This window comes from Ambystoma mexicanum, chromosome 1p (genome assembly GCF_040938575.1).
Source record: "Ambystoma mexicanum isolate Mex_15411 chromosome 1p, UKY_AmexF1_1, whole genome shotgun sequence".
In the NCBI taxonomy this organism is placed as follows: domain Eukaryota; kingdom Metazoa; phylum Chordata; class Amphibia; order Caudata; family Ambystomatidae; genus Ambystoma; species Ambystoma mexicanum.
The window spans coordinates 1,475,349,549-1,475,363,287 of NC_090921.1; the positions used below are offsets into that span (position 1 = coordinate 1,475,349,549).

Sequence of the window (13,739 nt, forward strand, 5' to 3'; positions counted from 1 at the left end):
TCACGGGTCAGTACTGCTGCGGCACTTCCAATGAGATGCATTTAACCTTCTTTGTCCCAGTTCTACTTAAATGTGATGCAGGCCACAAGTCAGTTTGAAGATAATTGTCATATTCATGAATTTCCTTCAGATCAAATGTAGTTTTTCTTTAGGTTGTTGTGAGGATAAGGGTTTTATGTGTGAATGAGTTAGGCATTTTTTTTCCAAGGGAAAAAGACTCTCAGTTGGCCGGTTAGCTCAGTTGGTTAGAGAGTGGTGCTAATAACGCCAAGGTCACGGGTTTGATCCCCGTATTGGCCACTTTGTCATTTTGGGAAATATTTCTGCAGAAGCATGAGATTGATGCAGAATTGGCACTCACAGCTTTAGAGTTACTAACACAAGATTGCTGTTTTGTTGGAAGCAGCTGTGCATACATGGTCATGGGTCAGTACTGCTGCGGGACATAACCAATGTTGTTGTGAGGATAAGGGCTGTATTTGTGAATGAGTTAGGCATTTTCTTTCAAGGGAAGAAAACTCCCCCCTGCAACTGGCCTCCCTCCTATGCTCCAGTCAGAAGGCATACTTTTTCTGACTGAGCATGGTGCTAATAACGCCAAGTTAGCGTATTTGATCCCTGTATTGGCCACTTTGTCAATTTGGGAAAAATGTATGCAGAAGCATTAGATTGATGCAGAATTCCCACCCACAGCTTTAGATTTACTATGACAAGTTTACTGTTTTGTTGGAAGCAGCAGTCCATAAATGGTCACAGGTCAGTACTGCTGTGGGAAATGACCAATGAGATGCATTTAACCTTCTTTGTCTCAGTACTACTTAAATGTGACGCAGGCCACACGTCAGTTTGAAGATAATTGTAATATTCATGAATTTCCTTCAGATCACATGCAGTTTTTCTTTAGGTTGTTGTGAGGATAAGGGTTGTATGTGTGAATGAGTTAGGCATTTTTTTTCCAAGGGAAGAAAAAATCCCCCTGCAACTGGCCTCCCTCTTATGCTCCAGTCACTTTATCTGACTGAGCATGGTGCTAATCACGCCAAGTTAGCGAATTTGATCCCAGTATTGGCCACTTTGTCAATTTGGGAAATATTTCTGCAGAAGCATGAGACTGATGCAGAATTCCCACCCACAGCTTTAGATTTACTATGACTAGTTTGCTGTTTTGTTTCAAGCAGCAGTCCATAAATGGTCACGGGTCAGTACTGCTGCGGGACGTCCAATGAGATGCATTTAACCTTCTTTGTCCCAGTTCTACTTAAATGTGATTCAGGCCACAAGTCAGTTTGAAGATAATTGTAATATTCATGAATTTCCTTCAGATCACATGTAGTTTTCCTTTAGGTTGTTGTGAGGATAAGGGTTGTATTTGTGAATGAGTTAGGCATTTTTTTTCCAAGGGAAGAAAAAATCCCCCTGCAACTGGCCTCCCTCTTATGCTCCAGTCAGAAACACGGCTCTCAGCTGGCCGGTTAGCTCAGTTGGTTAGAGCGTGGTGCTAATAACGCCAAGGTCATGGGTTAGATCCCTGTATTGTCCACTTTGTCATTTTGGGAAATATTTCTGCAGAAGCATGAGATTGATGCAGAATTGGCACCCACAGCATTAGAATTACTAACACAAGATTGCTGTTTTGTTGGAAGCAGCTGTGCATACATGGTCACGGGTCAGTACTGCTGCGGGACATAACCAATGTTGTTGTGAGGATAAGGGTTGTATTTGTGAATGAGTTAGGCATTTTCTTTCAAGGGAAGTAAACTCCCCCCCGCAACTGGCCTCCCTCCTATGCTCCAGTCAGAAGGCGTACTTTTTCTGACTGAGCATGGTGCTAATCACGCCAAGTTAGCTAATTTGATCCCAGCATTGGCCACTTTGTCAATTTGGGAAATATTTCTGCAGAAGCATGAGATTGATGCAGAATTCCCACCCACAGCTTTAGATTTACTATGACTAGTTTGCTGTTTTGTTTCAAGCAGCAGTCCATAAATGGTCACGGGTCAGTACTGCTGCGGCACTTCCAATGAGATGCATTTAACCTTCTTTGTCCCAGTTCTACTTAAATGTGATGCAGGCCACAAGTCAGTTTGAAGATAATTGTCATATTCATGAATTTCCTTCAGATCAAATGTAGTTTTTCTTTAGGTTGTTGTGAGGATAAGGGTTTTATGTGTGAATGAGTTAGGCATTTTTTTTCCAAGGGAAAAAGACTCTCAGTTGGCCGGTTAGCTCAGTTGGTTAGAGAGTGGTGCTAATAACGCCAAGGTCACGGGTTTGATCCCCGTATTGGCCACTTTGTCATTTTGGGAAATATTTCTGCAGAAGCATGAGATTGATGCAGAATTGGCACTCACAGCTTTAGAGTTACTAACACAAGATTGCTGTTTTGTTGGAAGCAGTTGTGCATACATGGTCACGGGTCAGTACTGCTGCGGGACATAACCAATGTTGTTGTGAGGATAAGGGCTGTATTTGTGAATGAGTTAGGCATTTTCTTTCAAGGGAAGAAAGCTCCCCCCTGCAACTGGCCTCCCTCATATGCTCCAGTCAGAAGGCATACTTTTTCTGACTGAGCATGTCGCTAATAACGCCAAGTTAGCGTATTTGATCCCTGTATTGGCCACTTTGTCAATTTGGGAAAAATGTCTGCAGAAGCATTAGATTGATGCAGAATTCCCACCCACAGCTTTAGATTTACTATGACAAGTTTACTGTTTTGTTGGAAGCAGCAGTCCATAAATGGTCACAGGTCAGTACTGCTGTGGGAAATGACCAATGAGATGCATTTAACCTTCTTTGTCCCAGTTCTACTTAAATGTGATGCAGGCTACAAGTCAGTTTGAAGATAATTGTCATATTCATGAATTTCCTTCAGATCACATGTAGTTTTTCTTTAGGTTGTTGTGAGGATAAGGGTTTTATGTGTGAATGAGTTAGGCATTTTTTTTCCAAGGGAAAAAGACTCTTAGTTGGCCGGTTAGCTCAGTTGGTTAGAGAGTGGTGCTAATAACGCCAAGGTCACGGGTTTGATCCCCGTATTGGCCACTTTGTCATTTTGGGAAATATTTCTGCAGAAGCATGAGATTGATGCAGAATTGGCACTCACAGCTTTAGAGTTACTAACACAAGATTGCTGTTTTGTTGGTAGCAGCTGTGCATACATGGTCACGGGTCAGTACTGCTGCGGGACATAACCAATGTTGTTGTGAGGATAAGGGTTGTATTTGTGAATGAGTTAGGCATTTTCTTTCAAGGGAAGAAAACTACCCCCTGCAACTGGCCTCCCTCCTATGCTCCAGTCAGAAGGCATACTTTTTCTGACTGAGCATGGTGCTAATCACGCCAAGTTAGCGAATTTGATCCCAGTATTGGTCACTTTGTCAATTTGGGAAATATTTCTGCAGAAGCATGAGATTGATGCAGAATTCCCACCCACAGCTTGAGATTTACTATGACTAGTTTGCAGTTTTGTTGGAAGCAGCAGTCCATAAATGGTCACAGGTCAGTACTGCTGTGGGAAATGACCAATGAGATGCATTTAACCTGCTTTGTCCCAGTGCTACTTAAATGTGGTGCAGGCTACAAGTCAGTTTGAAGATAATTGTCATAATCGTGAATTTCCTTCAGATCACATTTAGTTTTTCTTTAGGTTGTTGTGAGGATAAGGGTTTTATGTGTGAATGAGTTAGGCATTTTTTTCCAAGGGAAGAAAAAATCCCTCTGCAACTGGCCTCCCTCTTATGCTCCACTCAGAAATATGCCTCTCAGCTGGCCGGTTAGAGCGTGGTGCTAATAACGCCAAGGTCACGGGTTCGATCCCCGTATTGGCCACTTTGTCATTTTGGGAAATATTTCTGCAGATGCATGAGATTGATGCAGAATTGGCACTCACAGCTTTAGAGTTACTAACACAAGATTGCCGTTTTGTTGGAAGCAGCTGTGCATACATGGTCACGGGTCAGTACTGCTGTGGGAAATGACCAATGAGATGCATTTAACCTTCTTTGTCCCAGTGCTACTTAAATGTGATGCAGGCTACAAGTCAGTTTGAAGAAAATTGTCATAATCATGAATTTCCTTCAGATCACATTTAGTTTTTCTTTAGGTTGTTGTGAGGATAAGGGTTTTATGTGTGAATGAGTTAGGCATTTTTTTTCCAATGGAAGAAAAAATCCCCCTGCAACTGGCCTCCCTCTTATGCTCCAGTCAGAAACAGGACTCTCAGCTGGCCGGTTAGAGCGTGGTGCTAATAACGCCAAGGTCACGGGTTCGATCCCTGTATTGGCCACTTTGTCATTTTGGGAAATATTTCTGCAGAAGCATGAGATTGATGCAGAATTGGCACTCACAGCTTTAGAGTTACTAACACAAGATTGCTGTTTTGTTGGAAGCAGTTGTGCATACATGGTCATGGGTCAGTACTGCTGCGGGTCATAACCAATGTTGTTGTGAGGATAAGGGCTGTATTTGTGAATGAGTTAGGCATTTTCTTTCAAGGGAAGAAAGCTCCCCCCTGCAACTGGCCTCCCTCATATGCTCCAGTCAGAAGGCATACTTTTTCTGACTGAGCATGTCGCTAATAACGCCAAGTTAGCGTATTTGATCCCTGTATTGGCCACTTTGTCAATTTGGGAAAAATGTCTGCAGAAGCATTAGATTGATGCAGAATTCCCACCCACAGCTTTAGATTTACTATGACAAGTTTACTGTTTTGTTGGAAGCAGCAGTCCATAAATGGTCACAGGTCAGTACTGCTGTGGGAAATGACCAATGAGATGCATTTAACCTTCTTTGTCCCAGTTCTACTTAAATGTGATGCAGGCTACAAGTCAGTTTGAAGATAATTGTCATATTCATGAATTTCCTTCAGATCACATGTAGTTTTTCTTTAGGTTGTTGTGAGGATAAGGGTTTTATGTGTGAATGAGTTAGGCATTTTTTTTCCAATGGAAGAAAAAATCCCCCTGCAACTGGCCTCCCTCTTATGCTCCAGTCAGAAACAGGACTCTCAGCTGGCTGGTTAGAGCGTGGTGCTAATAACGCCAAGGTCATGGGTTCGATCCCCGTATTGGCCACTTTGTCATTTTGGGAAATATTTCTGCAGAAGCATGAGATTGATGCAGAATTGGCACTCACAGCTTTAGAGTTACTAACACAAGATTGCTGTTTTGTTGGAAGCAGCTGTGCATACATGGTCACGGGTCAGTACTGCTGCGGGACATAACCAATGTTGTTGTGAGGATAAGGGCTGTATTTGTGAATGAGTTAGGCATTTTCTTTCAAGGGAAGAAAACTCCCCCCTGCAACTGGCCTCCCTCCTATGCTCCAGTCAGAAGGCATACTTTTTCTGACTGAGCATGGTGCTAATAACGCCAAGTTAGCGTTTTGATCCCTGTATTGGCCACTTTGTCAATTTGGGAAAAATGTATGCAGAAGCATTAGATTGATGCAGAATTCCCACCCACAGCTTTAGATTTACTATGACAAGTTTACTGTTTTGTTGGAAGCAGCAGTCCATAAATGGTCACAGGTCAGTACTGCTGTGGGAAATGACCAATGAGATGCATTTAACCTTCTTTGTCTCAGTACTACTTAAATGTGACGCAGGCCACACGTCAGTTTGAAGATAATTGTAATATTCATGAATTTCCTTCAGATCACATGGAGTTTTTCTTTAGGTTGTTGTGAGGATAAGGGTTGTATGTGTGAATGAGTTAGGCATTTTTTTTCCAAGGGAAGAAAAAATCCCCCTGCAACTGGCCTCCCTCTTATGCTCCAGTCACTTTATCTGACTGAGCATGGTGCTAATCACGCCAAGTTAGCGAATGTGATCCCAGTATTGGCCACTTTGTCAATTTGGGAAATATTTCTGCAGAAGCATGAGACTGATGCAGAATTCCCACCCAGAGCTTTAGATTTACTATGACTAGTTTGCTGTTTTGTTTCAAGCAGCAGTCCATAAATGGTCACGGGTCAGTACTGCTGCCTGACGTCCAATGAGATGCATTTAACCTTCTTTGTCCCAGTTCTACTTAAATGTGATTCAGGCCACAAGTCAGTTTGAAGATAATTGTAATATTCATGAATTTCCTTCAGATCACATGTAGTTTTCCTTTAGGTTGTTGTGAGGATAAGGGTTGTATTTGTGAATGAGTTAGGCATTTTTTTTCCAAGGGAAGAAAAAATCCCCCTGCAACTGGCCTCCCTCTTATGCTCCAGTCAGAAACACGGCTCTCAGCTGGCCGGTGAGCTCAGTTGGTTAGAGCGTGGTGCTAATAATGCCAAGGTCATGGGTTCGATCCCTGTATTGGCCACTTTGTCATTTTGGGAAATATTTCTGCAGAAGCATGAGATTGATGCAGAATTGGCACCCACAGCATTAGAATTACTAACACAAGATTGCTGTTTTGTTGGAAGCAGCTGTGCATACATAGTCACGGGTCAGTACTGCTGCGGGACATAACCAATGTTGTTGTGAGGATAAGGGTTGTATTTGTGAATGAGTTAGGCATTTTCTTTCAAGGGAAGTAAACTCCCCCCTGCAACTGGCCTCCCTCCTATGCTCCAGTCAGAAGGCGTACTTTTTGTGACTGAGCATGGTGCTAATCACGCCAAGTTAGCGAATTTGATCCCAGCATTGGCCACTTTGTCAATTTGGGAAATATTTCTGCAGAAGCATGAGATTGATGCAGAATTCCCACCCACAGCTTTAGATTTACTATGACTAGTTTGCTGTTTTGTTTCAAGCAGCAGTCCATAAATGGTCACGGGTCAGTACTGCTGCGGCACTTCCAATGAGATGCATTTAACCTTCTTTGTCCCAGTTCTACTTAAATGTGATGCAGGCCACAGTCAGTTTGAAGATAATTGTAATATTCATGAATTTCCTTCAGATCACATGTAGTTTTTCTTTAGGTTGTTGTGAGGATAAGGGTTGTATGTGTGAATGAGTTAGGCATTTTTTTTCCAAGGTTAGAAAAAATCCCCCTGCAACTGGCCTCCCTCCTATGCTCCAGTCAGAAGGCATACTTTTTCTGACTGAGCATGGTGCTAATCACGACAAGTTAGCGAATTTGATCCCAGTATTGGCCACTTTGTCAATTTGGGAAATATTTCTGCAGAAGCATGAGATTGATGCAGAATTCCCACCCACAGCTTTAGATTTACTATGACTAGTTTGCTGTTTTGTTGGAAGCAGCAGTCCATAAATGGTCACAGGTCAGTACTGCTGTGGGAAATGACCAATGAGATGCATTTAACCTTCTTTGTCCCAGTTCTACTTAAATGTGATGCAGGCTACAAGTCAGTTTGAAGATAATTGTCATATTCATGAATTTCCTTCAGATCACATGTAGTTTTTCTTTAGGTTGTTGTGAGGATAAGGGTTTTATGTGTGAATGAATTAGGCATTTTTTTTCCAATGGAATAAAAAATCCCCCTGCAACTGGCCTCCCTCTTATGGTCCAGTCAGAAATATTCCTCTCAGCTGGCCGGTTAGCTCAGTTGGTTAGAGCGTGGTGCTAATAATGCCAAGGTCACGGGTTTGATCCCCGTATTGGCCACTTTGTCATTTTGGGAAATATTTCTGCAGAAGGATGAGATTGATGCAGAATTGGCACTCACAGCTTTAGAGTTACTAACACAAGATTGCTGTTTTGTTGGAAGCAGCTGTGCATACATAGTCACGGGTCAGTACTGCTGCGGACATAACCAATGTTGTTGTGAGGATAAGGGTTGTATTTGTGAATGAGTTAGGCATTTTCTTTCAAGGAAAGAAAACTCCCCCCTGCAACTGGCCTCCCTCCTATGCTCCAGTCAGAAGCATACTTTTTCTGACTGAGCATGGTGCTAATCACGCCAAGTTAGCGAATTTGATCCCAGTATTGGCCACTTTGTCAATTTGGGAAAAATGTCTGCAGAAGCATTAGATTGATGCAGAATTCCCACCCACAGCTTTAGATTTACTATGACAAGTTTGCTGTTTTGTTGGAAGCAGCAGTCCATAAATGGTCACAGGTCAGTACTGCTGTGGGAAATGACCAATGAGATGCATTTAACCTTCTTTGTCCCAGTTCTACTTAAATGTGATGTAGGCTACAAGTCAGTTTGAAGATAATTGTCATATTCATGAATTTCCTTCAGATCACATGTAGTTTTTCTTTAGGTTGTTGTGAGGATAAGGGTTTTATGTGTGAATGAGTTAGGCATTTTTTTTCCAATGGAAGAAAAAATCCCCCTGCAACTGGCCTCCCTCTTATGGTCCAGTCAGAAATATTCCTCTCAGCTGGCCGGTTAGCTCAGTTGGTTAGAGCGTGGTGCTAATAATGCCAAGGTGACCAGTTCGATCCCTGTATTGGCCACATTGTCATTTTGGGAAATATTTCTGCAGAAGCATGAGATTGATGCAGAATTGGCACTCAAAGCTTTAGAGTTACTAACACAAGATTGCTGTTTTGTTGGAAGCAGCTGTGCATACATAGTCACGGGTCAGTACTGCTGCGGACATAACCAATGTTGTTGTGAGGATAAGGGTTGTATTTGTGAATGAGTTAGGCATTTTCTTTCAAGGGAAGAAAACTCCCCCCTGCAACTAGCCTCCCTCCTATGCTCCAGTCAGAAGGCATACTTTTTCTGACTGAGCATGGTGCTAATCACGCCAAGTTAGCGAATTTGATCCTAGTATTGGCCACTTTGTCAATTTGGGAAATATTTCTGCAGAAGGATGAGATTGATGCAGAATTGGCACTCACAGCTTTAGATTTACTATGACTAGTTTCCTGTTTTGTTGGAAGCAGCTGTGCATACATAGTCACGGGTCAGTACTACTGCGGACATAACCAATGTTGTTGTGAGGATAAGGGTTGTATTTGTGAATGAGTTAGGCATTTTCTTTCAAGGGAAGAAAACTCCCCCCTGCAACTGGCCTCCCTCCTATGCTCCAGTCAGAAGGCATACTTTTTCTGACTGAGCATGGTGCTAATCACGCCAAGTTAGCGAATTTGATCCCAGTATTGGCCACTTTGTCAATTTGGGAAATATTTCTGCAGAAGCATGAGATTGATGCAGAATTCCCACCCACAGCTTTAGATTTACGATGACAAGTTTGCTGTTTTGTTGGAAGCAGCAGTCCATAAATGGTCACAGGTCAGTACTGCTGTGGGAAATGACCAATGAGATGCATTTAACCTTCTTTGTCCCAGTTCTACTTAAATGTGATGCAGGCTACAAGTCAGTTTGAAGATAATTGTCATATTCATGAATTTCCTTCAGATCACATGTAGTTTTTCTTTAGGTTGTTGTGAGGATAAGGGTTTTATGTGTGAATGAGTTAGGCATTTTTTTTCCAATGGAAGAAAAAATCCCGCTGCAACTGGCCTCCCTCTTATGCTCCAGTCAGAAACAGGACTCTCAGCTGGCCGGTTAGAGCGTCGTGCTAATAACGCCAAGGTCACGGGTTCGATCCCCGTATTGGCCACTTTGTCATTTTGGGAAATATTTCTGCAGAAGCATGAGATTGATGCAGAATTGGCACTCACAGCTTTAGAGTTACTAACACAAGATTGCTGTTTTGTTGGAAGCAGCTGTGCATACATGGTCATGGGTCAGTACTGCTGCGGGACATAACCAATGTTGTTGTGAGGATAAGGGCTGTATTTGTGAATGAGTTAGGCATTTTCTTTCAAGGGAAGAAAACTCCCCCCTGCAACTGGCCTCCCTCCTATGCTCCAGTCAGAAGGCATACTTTTTCTGACTGAGCATGGTGCTAATAACGCCAAGTTAGCGTATTTGATCCCTGTATTGGCCACTTTGTCAATTTGGGAAAAATGTATGCAGAAGCATTAGATTGATGCAGAATTCCCACCCACAGCTTTAGATTTACTATGACAAGTTTACTGTTTTGTTGGAAGCAGCAGTCCATAAATGGTCACAGGTCAGTACTGCTGTGGGAAATGACCAATGAGATGCATTTAACCTTCTTTGTCTCAGTACTACTTAAATGTGACGCAGGCCACACGTCAGTTTGAAGATAATTGTAATATTCATGAATTTCCTTCAGATCACATGCAGTTTTTCTTTAGGTTGTTGTGAGGATAAGGGTTGTATGTGTGAATGAGTTAGGCATTTTTTTTCCAAGGGAAGAAAAAATCCCCCTGCAACTGGCCTCCCTCTTATGCTCCAGTCACTTTATCTGACTGAGCATGGTGCTAATCACGCCAAGTTAGCGAATTTGATCCCAGTATTGGCCACTTTGTCAATTTGGGAAATATTTCTGCAGAAGCATGAGACTGATGCAGAATTCCCACCCACAGCTTTAGATTTACTATGACTAGTTTGCTGTTTTGTTTCAAGCAGCAGTCCATAAATGGTCATGGGTCAGTACTGCTGCGGGACGTCCAATGAGATGCATTTAACCTTCTTTGTCCCAGTTCTACTTAAATGTGATTCAGGCCACAAGTCAGTTTGAAGATAATTGTAATATTCATGAATTTCCTTCAGATCACATGTAGTTTTCCTTTAGGTTGTTGTGAGGATAAGGGTTGTATTTGTGAATGAGTTAGGCATTTTTTTTCCAAGGGAAGAAAAAATCCCCCTGCAACTGGCCTCCCTCTTATGCTCCAGTCAGAAACACGGCTCTCAGCTGGCCAGTTAGCTCAGTTGGTTAGAGCGTGGTGCTAATAACGCCAAGGTCATGGGTTAGATCCCTGTATTGGCCACTTTGTCATTTTGGGAAATATTTCTGCAGAAGCATGAGATTGATGCAGAATTGGCACCCACAGCATTAGAATTACTAACACAAGATTGCTGTTTTGTTGGAAGCAGCTGTGCATACATGGTCACGGGTCAGTACTGCTGCGGGACATAACCAATGTTGTTGTGAGGATAAGGGTTGTATTTGTGAATGAGTTAGGCATTTTCTTTCAAGGGAAGTAAACTCCCCCCCGCAACTGGCCTCCCTCCTATGCTCCAGTCAGAAGGCGTACTTTTTCTGACTGAGCATGGTGCTAATCACGCCAAGTTAGCTAATTTGATCCCAGCATTGGCCACTTTGTCAATTTGGGAAATATTTCTGCAGAAGCATGAGATTGATGCAGAATTCCCACCCACAGCTTTAGATTTACTATGACTAGTTTGCTGTTTTGTTTCAAGCAGCAGTCCATAAATGGTCACGGGTCAGTACTGCTGCGGCACTTCCAATGAGATGCATTTAACCTTCTTTGTCCCAGTTCTACTTAAATGTGATGCAGGCCACAAGTCAGTTTGAAGATAATTGTCATATTCATGAATTTCCTTCAGATCAAATGTAGTTTTTCTTTAGGTTGTTGTGAGGATAAGGGTTTTATGTGTGAATGAGTTAGGCATTTTTTTTCCAAGGGAAAAAGACTCTCAGTTGGCCGGTTAGCTCAGTTGGTTAGAGAGTGGTGCTAATAACGCCAAGGTCACGGGTTTGATCCCCGTATTGGCCACTTTGTCATTTTGGGAAATATTTCTGCAGAAGCATGAGATTGATGCAGAATTGGCACTCACAGCTTTAGAGTTACTAACACAAGATTGCTGTTTTGTTGGAAGCAGTTGTGCATAAATGGTCACGGGTCAGTACTGCTGCGGGACATAACCAATGTTGTTGTGAGGATAAGGGCTGTATTTGTGAATGAGTTAGGCATTTTCTTTCAAGGGAAGAAAGCTCCCCCCTGCAACTGGCCTCCCTCATATGCTCCAGTCAGAAGGCATACTTTTTCTGACTGAGCATGTCGCTAATAACGCCAAGTTAGCGTATTTGATCCCTGTATTGGCCACTTTGTCAATTTGGGAAAAATGTCTGCAGAAGCATTAGATTGATGCAGAATTCCCACCCACAGCTTTAGATTTACTATGACAAGTTTACTGTTTTGTTGGAAGCAGCAGTCCATAAATGGTCACAGGTCAGTACTGCTGTGGGAAATGACCAATGAGATGCATTTAACCTTCTTTGTCCCAGTTCTACTTAAATGTGATGCAGGCTACAAGTCAGTTTGAAGATAATTGTCATATTCATGAATTTCCTTCAGATCACATGTAGTTTTTCTTTAGGTTGTTGTGAGGATAAGGGTTTTATGTGTGAATGAGTTAGGCATTTTTTTTCCAAGGGAAAAAGACTCTCAGTTGGCCGGTTAGCTCAGTTGGTTAGAGAGTGGTGCTAATAACGCCAAGGTCACGGGTTTGATCCCCGTATTGGCCACTTTGTCATTTTGGGAAATATTTCTGCAGAAGCATGAGATTGATGCAGAATTGGCACTCACAGCTTTAGAGTTACTAACACAAGATTGCTGTTTTGTTGGTAGCAGCTGTGCATACATGGTCACGGGTCAGTACTGCTGCGGGACATAACCAATGTTGTTGTGAGGATAAGGGTTGTATTTGTGAATGAGTTAGGCATTTTCTTTCAAGGGAAGAAAACTACCCCCTGCAACTGGCCTCCCTCCTATGCTCCAGTCAGCAGGCATACTTTTTCTGACTGAGCATGGTGCTAATCACGCCAAGTTAGCGAATTTGATCCCAGTATTGGTCACTTTGTCAATTTGGGAAATATTTCTGCAGAAGCATGAGATTGATGCAGAATTCCCACCCACAGCTTGAGATTTACTATGACTAGTTTGCAGTTTTGTTGGAAGCAGCAGTCCATAAATGGTCACAGGTCAGTACTGCTGTGGGAAATGACCAATGAGATGCATTTAACCTGCTTTGTCCCAGTGCTACTTAAATGTGGTGCAGGCTACAAGTCAGTTTGAAGATAATTGTCATAATCGTGAATTTCCTTCAGATCACATTTAGTTTTTCTTTAGGTTGTTGTGAGGATAAGGGTTTTATGTGTGAATGAGTTAGGCATTTTTTTCCAAGGGAAGAAAAAATCCCTCTGCAACTGGCCTCCCTCTTATGCTCCACTCAGAAATATGCCTCTCAGCTGGCCGGTTAGAGCGTGGTGCTAATAACGCCAAGGTCACGGGTTCGATCCCCGTATTGGCCACTTTGTCATTTTGGGAAATATTTCTGCAGATGCATGAGATTGATGCAGAATTGGCACTCACAGCTTTAGAGTTACTAACACAAGATTGCCGTTTTGTTGGAAGCAGCTGTGCAAACATGGTCACGGGTCAGTACTGCTGTGGGAAATGACCAATGAGATGCATTTAACCTTCTTTGTCCCAGTGCTACTTAAATGTGATGCAGGCTACAAGTCAGTTTGAAGATAATTGTCATAATCATGAATTTCCTTCAGATCACATTTAGTTTTTCTTTAGGTTGTTGTGAGGATAAGGGTTTTATGTGTGAATGAGTTAGGCATTTTTTTTCCAATGGAAGAAAAAATCCCCCTGCAACTGGCCTCCCTCTTATGCTCCAATCAGAAACAGGACTCTCAGCTGGCCGGTTAGAGCGTGGTGCTAATAACGCCAAGGTCACGGGTTCGATCCCTGTATTGGCCACTTTGTCATTTTGGGAAATATTTCTGCAGAAGCATGAGATTGATGCAGAATTGGCACTCACAGCTTTAGAGTTACTAACACAAGATTGCTGTTTTGTTGGAAGCAGTTGTGCATACATGGTCACGGGTCAGTACTGCTGCGGGACATAACCAATGTTGTTGTGAGGATAAGGGCTGTATTTGTGAATGAGTTAGGCATTTTCTTTCAAGGGAAGAAAGCTCCCCCCTGCAACTGGCCTCCCTCATATGCTCCAGTCAGAAGGCATACTTTTTCTGACTGAGC

The 13,739-nt window shown here is 42.6% G+C and overlaps 1 non-coding gene across 1 annotated transcript; it reads left to right on the plus strand.

Moving 5' to 3' along the window:
* The first annotated feature begins 7,485 nt into the window (after nucleotides 1–7,485).
* Nucleotides 7,486–7,559, plus strand: TRNAI-AAU (transfer RNA isoleucine (anticodon AAU)). The gene has a single exon. It is a non-coding gene; the product is annotated as a tRNA-Ile (tRNA).
* Nucleotides 7,560–13,739: the final 6,180 nt, after the last annotated feature.